General features: G+C 40.0%; 1 protein-coding gene across 2 annotated transcripts in view; it reads left to right on the top strand.

Annotated features, from left to right (window-relative positions):
- Positions 1-473: 473 nt before the first annotated feature.
- stxbp6 (syntaxin binding protein 6 (amisyn)) overlaps positions 474-15,629 on the top strand; it is a 196,886-nt gene continuing 181,730 nt past the window's right edge. Inside the window, exon 1 of one of the 2 annotated variants that reach the window (XM_043698034.1) lies at positions 474-812. The gene's annotated coding sequence lies outside the window, so the exon portion shown is untranslated. The remainder of the gene's footprint in view (positions 813-15,629) is intronic. The other variant, XM_043698033.1, reaches the window with a different exon arrangement.

The following is a 15,629-nucleotide window of genomic DNA, read 5'->3' as shown; positions in this document are numbered from 1 at the left end:
CCAAACTTCAGTTGAGAGAGTCGATTGCAACATGATGGTTTGCACTTTTTTATTAATGAAATAAATTGATTGGATCTTGTTCTAAAGTTAACTTTGTTGTTGAAATGATAAAAGGATTCAGCGAGTAATGTAACCACAATGTTTCTTCCCACCAGCTAAGTTCTACGCTTGCAAGATGCTGCCCGCGCGGTTTGATTGACAGCACTAACCACCGGCCACGAAAAGAAGCCAATCAGAGCCGGACGGAGCCGGAATAGCCAATCAGTGATGCCCGCTCTGATTGAACCAAACAACAGCGTTTAGCACGGTCCAATCAGCGACGTGCTCGACGGCGGTCGTGACCAATTGGAGCGGCGTTGCGGGCGCGGGAGCCAATCGGCAGCGGTATTGGCGGCCGGGGCGGGCACACGGCGTTGGGGCGCGTGCGCACTGAGGAGGTAACTGACGGACGGGTGGTTGCAGGAGGGCGGCGCCGAGCCGGGGAATGTGCAGCGAGGGAGCGGGCGGGGTGCGCCGCCAACGGCAACAGCAGCAGCAGCTCCAGCTCCAGTTGGGAGCCGGTGACAGCTCAAAGCAGCCCAGTTTCCCGGAGCGGACCCGGGCTGCCGGGGTCGGCTGAGCCGGTGCGTGGAGGCGAGCGAGTGTTTTTGAAGTTGTCCCCGAGGTTGGCGGCTGGATGTCGGTGTCCGGGGCTCACCTGGTGATGGTGTGAAAGGGAGGGCTTCAGCACCTTGTCAGGGAGGGACGCTGTCCAGCCCACTCCCATCGCTCAGGCTCAGACTGACAAACTTCTGCCTTGTTGCAAACAACGGGTGAGTCGAGAGAAGCTGTAACTCCCGCGTGGCTAACCGTCCTGCTCAATTCAAAAAAGCATGTTTCTGTTTATCACACCAGGCAGTTGTCATTTCTCAGTGATGTCCAGCTCTCACTGTGAGGGGAGGGCCAAGGTGGTAAATTGTCCCCTTTTTTTAAAAAAAAGTGTTCGGAATTATAACTGTTTGTTCGGTGCATGGAGTGTCTTGCCCCCCGGCAGGAATAAATTTCCAAATTTAAGTTTGTCTCTGGCAGAGCTGTGAAGGATCTCTCGTTTTGAAGTCGTGGTTTATCTACTACTTTGTTCTGTTTTTTTTTAATATATATATATTGTGTGTGCAGTTCTTTCTCCATCAGTCGGTGCCTCAGTCGCTAATGGCTTTGCGATGCCCGAGGGGCTCCTTATCAGAATCATTTTTTTCTCTCTCTCTCTGCACGGGGCACTGTGCATAAAACAGCGGTAGCTGTTGACAAGTTTCCCCCATGCAGTCTGATCATTTTCTCGGCTCAGCCTTCAAGCCAGAATACCTCGATTCGCAGTCAGGTGAATGCACTTTCTGGAAAGTAACACTGTCCAACTGCATATGCTCGTGTAAATGTTTACAAGTTTCGGTGCAACGTATTTGAGTTAGACACGTTGGCAGTTTGCATATCCTGAATTGTAATGTGCTGACAGTTTTGATTTTCGTTTTGCTTCTGGGACAGGAGTTTTCCATACCTTCTCCCGGATGAAAGGTGTCGATGTGCGCACTGCTTCAGGAGGCTGAAATGTTTGTTAAAGGCTGAAAAGATAGCAGTAACGAATTGATTTTATTAGGAGTTGTGCAACTTCCAGTAGAAATACAAGTTTGGTTGTGCTCAGTACGATTGTTTGCAACAACCTATTTTAGCTTTTATGCCATGTCGGCGCAACATCGAGTGCCGAAGGGCTTGTACTGCGTTATAATGTTCTATTAGTATGAACTTTTTTGAAATTGGATCACTTAGGGTTGGCGTGTTTTTTCTTTGTGGAGAGAGTGAGGGCTGGAGATCAGAGTTGAGTGTGGCGCTGAAACAGCACAACAGCTCAGGCAGCATCTGAGGAGCAGGAGAATCGACGTTTCGGGCAAGTCATTGCTGTGGTATTTCAGCACCACTCTCTCGACATGTGCTTTTTTTTGCATAAGTTCCTGATGCAATATATCACAAACCTGACCTCTCTTACACTGGTCACTTTTTAAACATTTTTTTAAAATAGAGGATTGGCTTTTGAGTTGAAAATTTGATCATTTGCCAGATATGAGCATTTTATTGAAGTTATTCTGGGCCAGTAACATAGAAAATAATGATTGCAGTATCACTACTAGAAAAAATGTTAGTAAAGTGTGAAGCTTTGTGCAGTGCTGTCTTTGAAAGTACTGGATTAGCCATGTCAAGTTGGCTAATTTTCCCCTGTGCAGCTCGTACATACACTTGAAAATTGTACATGTAGCACAGAGTGTGATCATTTGTGTGTTCATCATTGCCTCTCATGTGGCAAGTGCTAGTGTCACTTCGGCAGGTTGGTCTTGGGTGGATAAAAACATTAAGGTAGGATACAGTGGTGATGTGCATATTTGTATTGGAACTGTGCTAGTTTTCACGCAATATCTGCAGAATAGTTATAGATAAAATATTAGTCTCTATGGGTTTAGCCATAGAGAAATTTCTGATCTTAGTCTGGGGAAGAGAGAAGTACTTTTAAAAATACAAATTAATTTCACCCCCAGTCTTCACTCTAGTTAAAATAAATCTCTTTTCTGCAGTCAATTAGATTGACCTGCATGATGCTATTCAAGATTTTTTTTAGTAGTTGTGTTGAATTATAATCCAGGTGTGTCCAAATTTTATTTATTTGAAAGTTATTATTGAATGAAGTGTAAGATGTAAACTTGATGGAGCATCTTTTAAAATCTCTTCACAATGTAACATAAGGTCATGCTCTACTGAGTTTAAAGCAAAATTAAGCTTGTCAAGATGTATAAAACACTTAGAAAACAAGAATGCAAGTCATTGATTTGAAAAAGATATATTTGCTTCATGACAAACATCATTGTTTTTATGCAATACTTTGATTATATCAAACATTTGTCAAAACAGATGTTTTTATTCAACTTTGTTTTATTCCCTTTCTTTGAAATGTATATCTCTGGTGTGTTCAAAACGTTTCTTATTTCTAAAGTATTTTGTGTCTGTTAAAATTAAAAATGGTTTGTAGTTATTTGTTTGAATTGTTTTAAGTTATTATAGATAATGTTTAGTCATTGAACCTAGAATAAAGTAAACTATTATTGTTATTAAATATAAGATATTTGGTTTGCTTTTATTTACTTTCAAAATCTTGTTGCAAACAACGTCAGTTATGTTTTGGAAGTCTGTTGGCATTGTTCTGACATCCTTGTATTTCCAGTACCTATATTTACTTAATCTAATGATGTGATGTTGAGATTTATTGCTAATTCATAGTTGCCCAACTGAGTGCATTACTTGGGCCATTTCAGAAGACATGTAAGAGTCATGTACACCATAGTGAGTCTACAGTTGCATGCAGCCCAGACCAGTTAGGAATGGCAGATTTGTTTTCCTGGTGGACATTTGTGAACCACATGAAATTTCAAGACAGTCTGGTAGTTTTATGAATGCCATAACAAAATCTTTCTTCTTATATCTGATTTTATTTAATTAACTGAATTTGAATTCTCAAACTGACTTGTGGGCTTTGAACTGACATCTCTGAATTATTTGTCGAGGCTCCGGAATGCAGTTAATGTTGTTATAATTTGGTGGCCTTGATTAAAGCAAATATTTGTCCTTTTGCATGTAATGAGTAAGAACCTTGTTTTCTTTCGTTAAGGGGGAGAAAATGGAATAATTGAATATCATCTCTCCAAAAATCCAGCTGTAATCCCACAAACCCAGTATAATGAATTTACACTGGCCTTTTAAGTTGACCTGACTGTTTCAAAATTCCAATTATAAATATAAAACTGGCACATCTGACTCTCCCTATAGGTTAAAGTTAACGGAAATAGAAGAATTACACAGTCATCCAGATTGATCTGATCCAGTAATAAATGTTGCATATCTTCTCGTGTACTGAGGCATTTTCTATGAAATAGACAACATCTCATTCTTCTTGATATTATCTTTTTGCACCTGGTTTTATTCCAAATCAGCAGCCAATTTATTTAAAATGTCAAACAACTGCAACAAAATAGACAAAATCCCATCCAATTTTCATTGTGAAATCCAGCCAATTTTTTTTAGATGTTTTGTATATTAATTGTACAATTGGTACAGGTACATCAGCATATTGGTTTGATCACTGAACTGCTAATTATATACTCGAATGATTACTGTATAACATGCTTCATTCCTGTTCTATGATGCACTGGAATTTTTCAGTCTATAGTAGCTATTTACTGCAGTTCAGTTCATTGCTCTGTGATAACTGTTGATCAGATTGTCAAGATCGCGGATTTTAAGGTGGCAATGACGACAGAACTTTGCTTTGATCATCGCTACGCCACTGAAACGGCAGCAACTTCGGCAGTCTAGTCTACATGTCCGGAATTATGCAAAAATCGAGAAGCTTGCTGTTAGGTTATTCCAGAGGATGTGTCGTTGAGAGAACTTTCTCCCATCCTCATTCCATCTTCCTTTCACAGCACAAAAAGAAAATGCAGTCAGTGAATTGTTGAACTTGTGCACGTATTCCAGAATAATATCTATCAAATAGAAGCTGTGCTACTGTACTGAAAGGAAAAGACAGTCTGAGAACGAAGCATGAATATGGAGAGACATCAATTTAGATTTCCATTTGTTTTTTTTTCTTTTAAGTATGCTTTTAAATGTACTTAATTATGAATGCCACAAAGAATGAAAATTCCTTTTCTTTGGTCTCGTAAATGTTTCCCCTCCCATACAGTCTTTACAGTGCCCACTGTTTAAGCTTGGTACGGTTTGCTTCAAATAGATGCTACCAAGATTCTGTGAAAGACAGCATGTTTATCTGATTGTTTTAAGTGAATTTACATTGCGTACCTTTTTCTGAATGTATTTTTTTGACATTATGAATGAGAAGCTGCAGTCGGCCATTGACCCCCTCAAATCTGCTCTGCCATTCAATAAAATTTGTTACCTTCAGCTGCATTTCTGCCTAATCCAGTAACTTTTTACCCCTTTAGTATTCAAAGCCTTGGGTTTTTTGAGTCAAAATGTGAAGCATTCAATCTCCGTTTCAAGTCTGACAAGTGAGCTGCGAATATCTTTCAAATATATAATTGACACATTGGTCATCTTATCTGTGACCAATGCTTTCAGCTAGCGTTCTGTTTTTTTTTTCTTTGCTTCATAATTGAGCAATATGATTGGATCAGTCAAATTAAAATATTTCTAAATGCCCCCTTTGAGGGGTTGGAATTGGATTTGAGAATAGGAAGCATTAACCTTTCAAAATGCTACAAATATTGCTTGTTTTACTGAGTGCATCTGTTTGCTTATTTAAATCCCATTAGAATTGCTGATTGAACTATGGTTGAAGTAATCTGTTTAGAATAAGTTATGTTTGATCATCTGAGAAAGCTTAACTGTGCAACTGTGGCTGTTTATTCATCACCTGTGGTTCATTTAACATGATTGATGCTTGGGCTTTTTAGTGGATCTAGAATTTACAAATTAGTTATCCTTTATATTTGCAAGGTATTTGAGGAATCATTGAACAAGTTATACAAGAAGGATTAGTTTGCATTTCTCAGCCTATATGAAAATACATTTAAACAGCTACTCAATAATTAGATATCCTAACAATTCGTAAATTGAGGAAATGACTAGCTAATTTTCTGAATGTTAAGTGTTTTTAATTGATTCTCTTAAACCACATAAGAGGTACTGCTCCAATCTTTTCATGAAGAAAAATGAAACCGAAGTCTCAGGTTTTTAATACACAGCTCTGTTATTTAAGACTGCAGCTGATAATGCTTTCTCTTTCATGTGTTCAGACTTCGCACCAATATTGAATGCTGCCTCTGTTATATCACCCTTCATCAGTTTTATTTCAAGCAACCTGGTGTTCTGCGTAAATTGGTTCAGGTTTTCTTTTCCTTCATAAAGTAATCTGACAACAATGAATTTGGAAAAGCGTCTAAATAGTTGCCTAAATCACCTGAATAGAATTTATTTATTTACCAAAGTTAGGTTCTCAAATCAATTACCAAATTGCTAGTTCCTTCATTAAAAAAAGAGATTTGGAAGGTAATTTTACAATTGACATAATCTTTCATAGTACTGTCTGGAGGTTCTTGTTTCTGTAAGTTTATGTTGGAAAATGTGGTGTGCAATTGATGAGGTGAGAGATTAGAGCAAGTGGCTAACGGTTGACAGTGAAAGATTATGCACCTGATGTGCAACTAAGTCTAAGCTGGAACAAACATCTTCCAGCTTTGTGCATTCAAAGTTGTTGTATAAAATGTGGCAAAGCATTCAATATAAATAACTAGAATCCATCATTAAGGATGAGGTTTCTAAATTCTTGGAAGAGCAGAGTCTGATTAGAACAAGTCAACATGGATTTAGTAAAGGGAGGTCATGCCTGACAAACCTGTTGGAATTTTTTGAAGAGGTAACAAGTAGGTTAGACCAGGGAAACCCAGTGGATGTGGTCTATCTAGCATTGGAGTCAAATTCTTTGCATTAGATTCAGCTCATTCAGAAAGAAAATCTGGAAGCATTTTCAACCCAAAGTTTTGGTTACTCTTCCTCTAAACATTTTAGCACTTGAGACAATAGATCGTTAGATGGGACAAAGGGAGTTAGGCCATGCCGAAGGCAGCTTCCATAACCTGACTTCAAGGGCGCAATGGTCTCTTCCTGTTCTAATGTTGGCAATCTTGTCCTTAGGCCAGTTATTAAAAGCCCTATTAATAAAACAGTTAACTCAGAACATAGAAGGCATACTGAACTGGGGAGACTCAAATAAAAACAAAATACTATGGATGTTGGAAATCTGAAACAGAGTTCAGCTTGATTTCCTCAGAACTGGACTTGAAGCATTAATTCTGTTTTTCCACAAACTCTGCCAGACCTGCTGACTTTCTCCAGCACTTACTGTTTCTATCTCTGAATTGGGTACTCACCTGATTATTATGATTTTAGACCCATAAGTCATAGGAGCAGAAATAGGCCATTTCAGGTCTAACATATGAGGAACGGCTGAGGATACTGGGATTGTATTCGTTGGAGTTTAGAAGATTAAGGGGAGACTTAATAGAGACGTACAAAATAATACATGGCTTGGAAAAGGTGGATGCTAGGAAATTGTTTCTGTTAGGCGAGGAGACTAGGACCCGTGGACACAGCCTTAGAATTAGAGGGGGTCATTTCAGAACAGGAATGCGGAGACATTTCTTCAGCCAGAGAGTGGTGGGCCTGTGGAATTCATTGCCACGGAGTGCAGTGGAAGCCGGGACGCTAAATGTCTTCAAGGCCGAGATTGATAGATTCTTGTTGTCTCGAGGAATTAAGGGCTACGGGGAGAACGCTGGTAAGTGGAGCTGAAATGCGCATCAGCCATGATTGAATGGCGGAGTGGATTCGATGGGCCGAATGGCCTTACTTCCACTCCTATGTCTTATGGTCTTATGGTCTAACTATTTTTCTCCTCTTATACTATCTCTGTGAATCTTGTATGGAGTCTGCATTAGTTCCTGCTCATGGCATGTGGTTATTGATAACTAGGCTAACATTTATTGCCCATCCCCAATTGCCTTTGAAGGTCATAGTGAAGTATTTTCATGAGTTGCTGCAGCAAAGAGAGTTGGTAGGCCCACAGTACTATTAGGAAGGGAGATTTGGGATTTTGCCCCAGTGACAGTGAAGGAAGAATTATGAAGTTGTGAATCAGGATAATGTGTGGCTTAGGGGCACCTGCGTGCGGTGGTGATACTATACAACCACTGCCTTTGTCCTTCTAAATGGTAGATTCTGTGTGGCTTTAGAAGGTGATGTCAGAGGAGGCTGGTGAATTATTGTTGGGCAACTTGTAGATGGTCATTTCCATCACTATTTGAAGACTGAATATTGGTCTTGTCAGGTGCCCCTCAAGGATTACTTTTTTCTGGATGGTGCTTAACATATTGGAGCTTCACTCATTTAGGTACTTGAACTATTCTGTTACACTCCTTGCTTTCAACCTTTTGGAGAGAGATCAGATGAGTTAGTTACTACAGAAATTCCATCTTCCTCTTGTAGCAACCATTTTTTTTATGGCTGCTCCAAATCATTTTTTTAGCCAATAGTAATCCCCAGGATGGTGATATGGGATTCAGTGGTGATAATATTTAAATTCAACAGGCAATGGTTAGATTCTCTCATGTTCTGTGTTCCAAAAAAGAATTTAGCAAGTTCATGGCTGATCTCCCCTAGGCTTCAATTTCTCAGCAATTCTTAGAGGAAGAACAACATCTCATTTTTCATTTAGAGACACTGCAGCCTTCAGATCTCAATGTTGCGTTCAATAATTCTAGACCCTGAAAAGAACAACCATACTCTCTCTTACACTCACTCGCGCATGTGCACGCACACGCACACCCCAATCCCTGGGGGAAAAAATCCCATCTCTCTCTCAATGAGAGTTCACAGGCATTATGTTCCTATTAAAGTGAAAGGTAATGCTGTGAAGAGTAGGAAACAATGAATGAATAGAGATAATGAAGAACAAGGAGGTATGTGTCAGGTATAGACAAAAGGGTCAAGTGAATGTTTTGACAAGTACAAGGAGAGTAGGGGCATTTTTAACAGGGAAATCAGGAAGGCAGAAAGGTATATAAAGTAATCTTAGCCATGGATGATAAGGTTAATTCAAATAAATTCTTTGAATATGTTAAGTGCAAATGAGTAACTAAGGAGAGAATAAGGTCCCTTTAAAGTTCAACAAGGCCACCTGTGTGTGGAATCACAGGAGAGATATTAAGTGAATAGTTCATGTCAGTATTTACTATGGAGAAAGAAATGGAAGCTAGGGAGCTCGAAGGAGACTTCTTGAAAACCAGTCCACATTACAGAAAAGGTGGTGCTGGATATTTTAAGAAGCATAAAGGTGGACAAATTTCCATGACCTGATCAAGTGTATCCTATGACATTGTGGGAAGGAGCTAGGGAAGAAATTGCGGGGCCCCTATCAGAGATATTTGTAAAATCTATAGTCATGGGTGAGGTGCCAGAAGACTTGAGGAGGACTAATGTTGTGCCTTCCTTTTAAGAAAGGCTGTGAGAAGCCTGGAATCTACACTTGGTGAGTCTAAATATCAGTGGTGGGTAATTTATTGGAAGAGCTTTTGAGAGACAATTAGTGGTATAGTGGATACTGAAGAAGGTTATCTAAGATTTCAGTGGGATCTTGATCAGTTGGGCCAATGACCTGCAGAGTGGTAATGGAGTTTAGTTTGGATAATTGCAGTGAGTTGCATTTTGGTAAGACGAGAAAGGGCAGGACTTAGGTTGTTAATGTTAGGGCCCTGGTGAGTGTTGTCAAATAGATTCTAGGAGTTCAAGTACATGGTTCTTTGAAAGTTGCGTCACAGGTAGACAGGGTGGTTAAGAAGACGGTTGGCACACTTAGACTATTGAGTACAGACTGTTCTGATATAACTCTATAGTCCCGTCTCTGTGTGATCCCACATTATAATTGCATAGTAGCAGCACCATTTAAACCAATGGGACCAGAATCTCATTATCGCCAATAGAGGTAAGGAACATTCGCATTCTACAAATGGTCTAAATTCTTCAGTCGTGCTATAGCCAACTTGCATTGAAGAAATGCATGTTATCGCAGAACTGACTGTGTAGGAGTTGGGACGTCATGCTGTGGTTATACAGGACATCATCAGTAAGGCCCCTTTTGGAGTACTGTCTGGTTCTGGTTGCCCTGCTATATGAAGGATCTTATTAAAATGGAGAAGGTGCAGAAAAGATTTATAAGGATGTTACGGGGACTGAGAGTTAAGTTGTAAGGACGGGGGGCTGAGTAGATGGGACCTTTTTGCACTCTAGCATAGGAGGCTGAGGGGTGGCCTAACAGATGAAATCATGAGGGCCATGGATAGGATGACTAGCAAAGTGCTTTTCCTGAGGGAGGGGGAATTCAAAACTAGAGGACGTAATTTTAAGCTGAGAAGAAAGATTTAAGAGGGATCTGAGGAGCAACCTTTTCTACACAGGGTGGTTTGTATGTGGAAAGAACTGCCAGAGGAAGTGGTAGATGCAGGTACAGTTAAAGATTTAAAAGATATTTGGGCAAGTACATGAATAGGAGATGTTTAGAGGAGTATGGGCCAAGTGAATACGAATGGGATTAGTTTAAATTGAGAAACTTAGTTGGCATGGATGAGTTGGACTAAAGGGCCCCTTTCTGAGCTATATAACTCTAACAACCTCCAGCTCTTCAGGACCTATATCCCCAACCCATCTGACATCTCCAGCCTGACCCGACCTATCAAAAGAGAACATCTCTTATCCGGCATCATGGCACTCTATTCACTTCCTCTATCCCAGCACTCTGCCCAAACCTATTTGGCACACTACTGCCCTGGCACTCTAACTTCACACTTGTGTAGTTACTCTTTCATAGGAGCTGTAAAGTGGCTTGCAGTGATGCTGGGCATATAAAGTTCAGAACATGGCAACTGATTAGTTGTCCATCTAATTTTCTTTTCAGCTGCGCAGGGGTTTGAGGTCTGTGCTCTGCAGCAACTTCCAGGCCAGTGCTGACGCCAATTGCCATGTGAAGAAACCTGGAGTACATGGTGCAAGTGCAGCCATGCAACTTAGACGGAACGGTGTAGCTGACTGCAATGAACATGTTGGTGTGATTAACCTTCTCCTGACTGTTTAGTATCTCCTGTTAGAAATGCAGAACTCTTTTTTTTCATTTTTGGCACTCCTTGGAAAATTCAACCCATAGACTTCTAATTTGTTCAGATTTAGCTTTGGTTTTTTTCTGTGCCATTTGAAATCTCGTCATCTGTTGGGCTTTCAACACACGAACAGACTGAACATTGCTTTTGAATATTTTTTCTTCTAAATCTAGTCAGTAAACGAGACAGCAATAAATTCAATCAACATGGGTGTACTAGGTTACTGTAAACATCCTTAGTTTGATAAGGTCATTCACATCCTGTCAGCGACAGCTGGTGGCAATTCAACAATAAACACTGAGATTCATACTGGTATTTTTTAGCTTTATATTAATTCTTTGGGAGGGTGGGGGTAGGGGGAAGGGAGCAATTCAGGATCTGAAACAATAGTTTTCAGGGCCCTGGGGCATGTTGTCAAACAGCGAGTATTAAATTTGTTAAACAGTTATTCAATCTGTCAGGTTTTGTGCAAATGTAGGAATATAAGAGGAATTTATATTATCATACCCATTGGGTGGTACTATTTAGATCAAGGCAATTGTTTGTGGTAAAAGGTAATATATAGTGCAACATAGCAACTTTAGAAAAGAATATCTCATTGTTGGAAAACGTATTAGCGTTATTACATGTTGTCTGCAAAACTTGTACTTGAAAAATTTGATCTTTTTAATTTTAGGAAACCTTTTGGCATAGTTCATTCCACATTTATAATACTGTTTTTGGATTTGAAAGCTGCGATGTGTGGGTGAATTGAGTCATTTATTAGAGTACTGATGAGATTTTGGCCCATTGTAGGCCATCGCCAGTATCCTTTCATCACTGTAAGATGACAGACTTTAAGCCAATCAAATCCATTGGAAATGGGGTCACTTCATATGGTGTAGTTTTGCTGATTGGCCTATTCAGCGATCTGTGTTGCTAGTTCTGCCAAATGCTGCATATCAAGTGGCTGTTAGATGTAAGTTTTCACCAAAATGAGCTGTTGTTGCACCTGGTGTTGGGTTTAATATGTGAACTTGTGATATTCTGTGCGGACGTAAGAGCACGCATAGGCGTATAGACTAATCATACCTTTTTTTTAAAAGGAGCAGTAGGACAGCAAGTGCTATGATTGACTTGTCAACAAAGGAAACCTAAAACATCGTTCAGTTGATCAGTTAAGGTCAACCTTTCAATCATGTCTGATCTTTGGCTTCATGTCTCCTTTCTCATATCCCTTGGTTTCCTGAGCAACCAAAGTATCTGTCTATTTTAGCCTCGCACATATTTAACGATGGAATCCTCTGAAGTAGATAATTCCCAAGTTCCATGACTGTAGATTTATCACCTCAGTCTTAAATGATTGGCATATTTATCCTAAGACTCTGCCCCTGTGTTTTAGATTCTCTGACCACTCGAAACAATCTCTACATCTACCCTTGTGTGATTCAATGAGAGCACTTATTCTGTGGATTTTTGAGGAATTCTATCGGCTCAGCATACTGAATCTGTCACCATAGAACAACTTGGTCATCCTACGCACCGATTCAGTGAATCATCACAGTATCTTGCACAATAACTTTAATATTTTGACTCGGCAGTCGTGTATCTATTTTTGGGGCCTAATCTGCAAGAATGTTAAATTGAAATGAAATGTTAGTTTATCAGGCAATCGATGCTATGATGAATTTATGCAAGTTGTTTGATTAAAGCTTGAAGCCTTGAAGCAGTAAAGTGGGCATTTGAAAATAAAATATGGGCAGATGATGGTGCTGGCAGTCATTAATATTAGTTTACAGAGAAGCTTTATTTACATGTAGAACCAGCCGAAGAGCTGGAATGCGCAAGTAGTGTACCGGTATAACTGTTCAATGCAGGCAATTTATGGTGAGGGGAAATCTGCCTGGTAATTTGGGTTTGACTCTGGAGTAATCTCTCAACTGTGCATTCCTGATGTAAACTTGTTAGTAGAATGCATAATCGAACACCGGCATTCTGATGTAAACAAATAATATTTCTTGTGCTGTAACTGCAATAATTCAGTTGGAAACAGGATTGTCCATTTAGAATATTTTGTGGTCAAGTAAATCTTTGTGGAGAATTGTAACATATGCTGGGTGATTTTTAGTGTGGGTTGTTATTTGATCATAATTTGTGCACTTGGATTTGTTACATAACTAGCTTTGGTCTCTTAATTGCAATGGGATGAATACAATCTTTCTCATTTTGAGACTAACACTGGGCAGACATTCAGAGAATGACAATGGGTTTTGGGGTTGTTTTGTGAATAATGGGCCTTACCAGGCAATTGAGGCATTTTTGTTAACAAGCAAGGGGAAGAAAGTCATTTTAAAAATTGATTCATCTGAAAATTCTTAACCTGAGAGACAGGAGATGAAAAATTGTAGCAATGTTCTGACAATAGAAAATTGTTCTGCAAATATCTTTACCATAAATATACCAAATGAGTGTAATTTCGAGACCTGTGACAAATATTCCACACTTCATTGTGCAAGTTCTCAATTTATGGCTAAAACATTTCTGTAAACTTATTGTAAACACTTCTGAATTTGTAGGGGGCCAGGTTTTTTTTTTTGGCTTGGACTATGGACTGAAAAAAATAGGTTTTTTTGCCTTGACCAATAAAGACAAGTATGCCATACACTGCCTTGACCGCCCTATCTACTTGTGTGGCCACTTTCAGGGAGCTATGAACTTGAACCCTAAGATCAATCTGTGCTTCAGTGCTTAGCCAGATTAAACTTCATCTGTCATTTCTCAGCCCATATCTGCAACTGATCTATATCCCACTGTATCCTTTGACAACTTTCTACACTATCCACAACACTAATGATCTTGTATCATCTGCAGACTTACTAACTCATCCATATAAGTTTTCATCCAAGTCATTTATTTATATCACAAGCAGCAGAGGTCCCAGTATGGATCCGTATGGAAGACCAGTAGTCATAGACCTCCACCACTCTTCCACCACTACCATTCTGTGGTCAAGCCAATTCTGAATCTAAATGACCAAGTCACCATGAATCTTAATCTTCTGGGTAAGCCTGCCATGTGGCACTTTAACAAAAGCTTTACTAAAATCCATGTAAACAACATCCAATGCTGTACCTTCATCGATCACCTTTATTGTCACCTCAAAATTCAATCAAGTTAGTAAAACATGACCTGTCCTGCACAACCATTCTGACTGTGTGCCTAGTTAGGCCATGCTTTTCTAAATGCATGTAAATTCTATCCCTAAGAACTTTTAAGAACTCTCTCCAAAAAATTCCCAACCACTGAGAGACTCACCAATCTATAATTTCCTGTATTATTCCTATTTCCCTTCTTGAACAGAGGAATAACTTTAGTTCCTTGCCAGTCCTCAAGGACTTCTTTAGTGGCTAGAGAGAATACAATGAAAAGGAATGGTTTGGAGGGATATGGGCCAGGAGCAAGCAGGTGGGAATAGTTTAGTTTGAGATTATGTTCGACTTGGAATGAAGGGTCTGTTTCCATGCTGTATGACTCTGACCAAGACACGGGTTTTGATCAAGGCCCCAGCAATCTCTTGTCTTGCCTGTCTCAATAACCTCGGGTAGATCCCATTGGGCCCTGAGGACCTGTGCACTTCAGTGCTTGTCAAGAGACTTAATACTACTTTTTTGATTTCAAAATGTCCTAGCATATTAGCATACCCCACAATAATCTCTCTATCCTCCATGTTGTTAGTGAATACTGACTCAAAATACTCATTTAGGATCGTGCCCATGTCCTCGCCTCCAAGCACAAGTTCACTCCTTTATTCTTGAGCAGTCCTACCTTCTCCCTAGTTATCCTCTTGCTTTTAATATATGTATGAAATGCTTTTGGATTCTCTTTAACCCTACTCGTCAAAGACATTTCATGGCCCTTCATTGCTCTCCTAATTTCTTGAGTTCTTTCCTGCTTTCTTTCTATTCATCTCAGGCCCTGTTTGATTTTTGCTTTCTAAATTTTTGTATATGTGTGTTTTATTTTCTTTTTGACTGAATTCATAATCTCCCTCATTATCCCTTGCCTAACTTGTCCTTCCTCCTTACTGGAACATGGTGGTCCTGATCTCTGATCAGTTCTGGGACTATTGGGGCTTGAGTTCTAGTGCACTACTCGAGGGAGTCATGAGAAAATCAAGTGAGAAATTTCTTTCTTGCACCACTGGGGCAAAGTCATTGTATTAGCACAGTCAGCTTTTATCATATTGACCTGGGTTTGAGCTTAATCTCAGTGAAAGGTGGGGAGGGAAATGTATATCCCAGGTGGTGGGGTCCGTTTGGAGGTGGCGGAAATGTCGGCGAATGATTTGGTTTATGTGAAGGTTGGTAGGGTGGAAAGTTTCTATCTGAAATAAACATGTGTATAATTGTTAAGAAAGTTCCAAGCAATTGATTGTGATAGGGGACTCTTCCTAGTCAGAGGCACAGATAGACACTTCTGTGACCAGCAGTGAAAAATCAGAATGGTGTGTTGCCTCCATGGTGCTATGATCAAGGATGTCTCAGCGGGTGCAGAATATTCTTAAAGGGGAGAGGGCCCAGCAGGACGTCATTGTGGGTAAAAACAAAAACAAGGGCTGCAGATGCTGGAAACCAGATTCTAGATTAAAGTGGTGCTGGAAAAGCACAGCAGTTCAGGCAGCATTCGAGGAGCAGGAAAATCGACGCTTCAGGCAAAAGCCCTTCATCAGGAATAGAGGCGGAGTGCCTGCAGGGTGGAGAGATAAATGAGAGGAGGGTGGGGAGAAAGTAGCATAGAGTACAATAGGTGAATGGGGGTGGAGATGGAAGTGATAGGTCAGGGAGGAGGGTGGAGTGAATAGGTGGAAAGGAAGATAGGCAGGTAGGACAAGTCATGGGGACAGAGTTC

The sequence above is a fragment of the Chiloscyllium plagiosum genome, chromosome 10, assembly GCF_004010195.1.
Source record: "Chiloscyllium plagiosum isolate BGI_BamShark_2017 chromosome 10, ASM401019v2, whole genome shotgun sequence".
NCBI classification, from domain to species: domain Eukaryota; kingdom Metazoa; phylum Chordata; class Chondrichthyes; order Orectolobiformes; family Hemiscylliidae; genus Chiloscyllium; species Chiloscyllium plagiosum.
The sequence above is the reverse complement of the archived record's forward strand: the minus strand, read 5'-3'. Positions and strand labels throughout refer to the sequence as shown.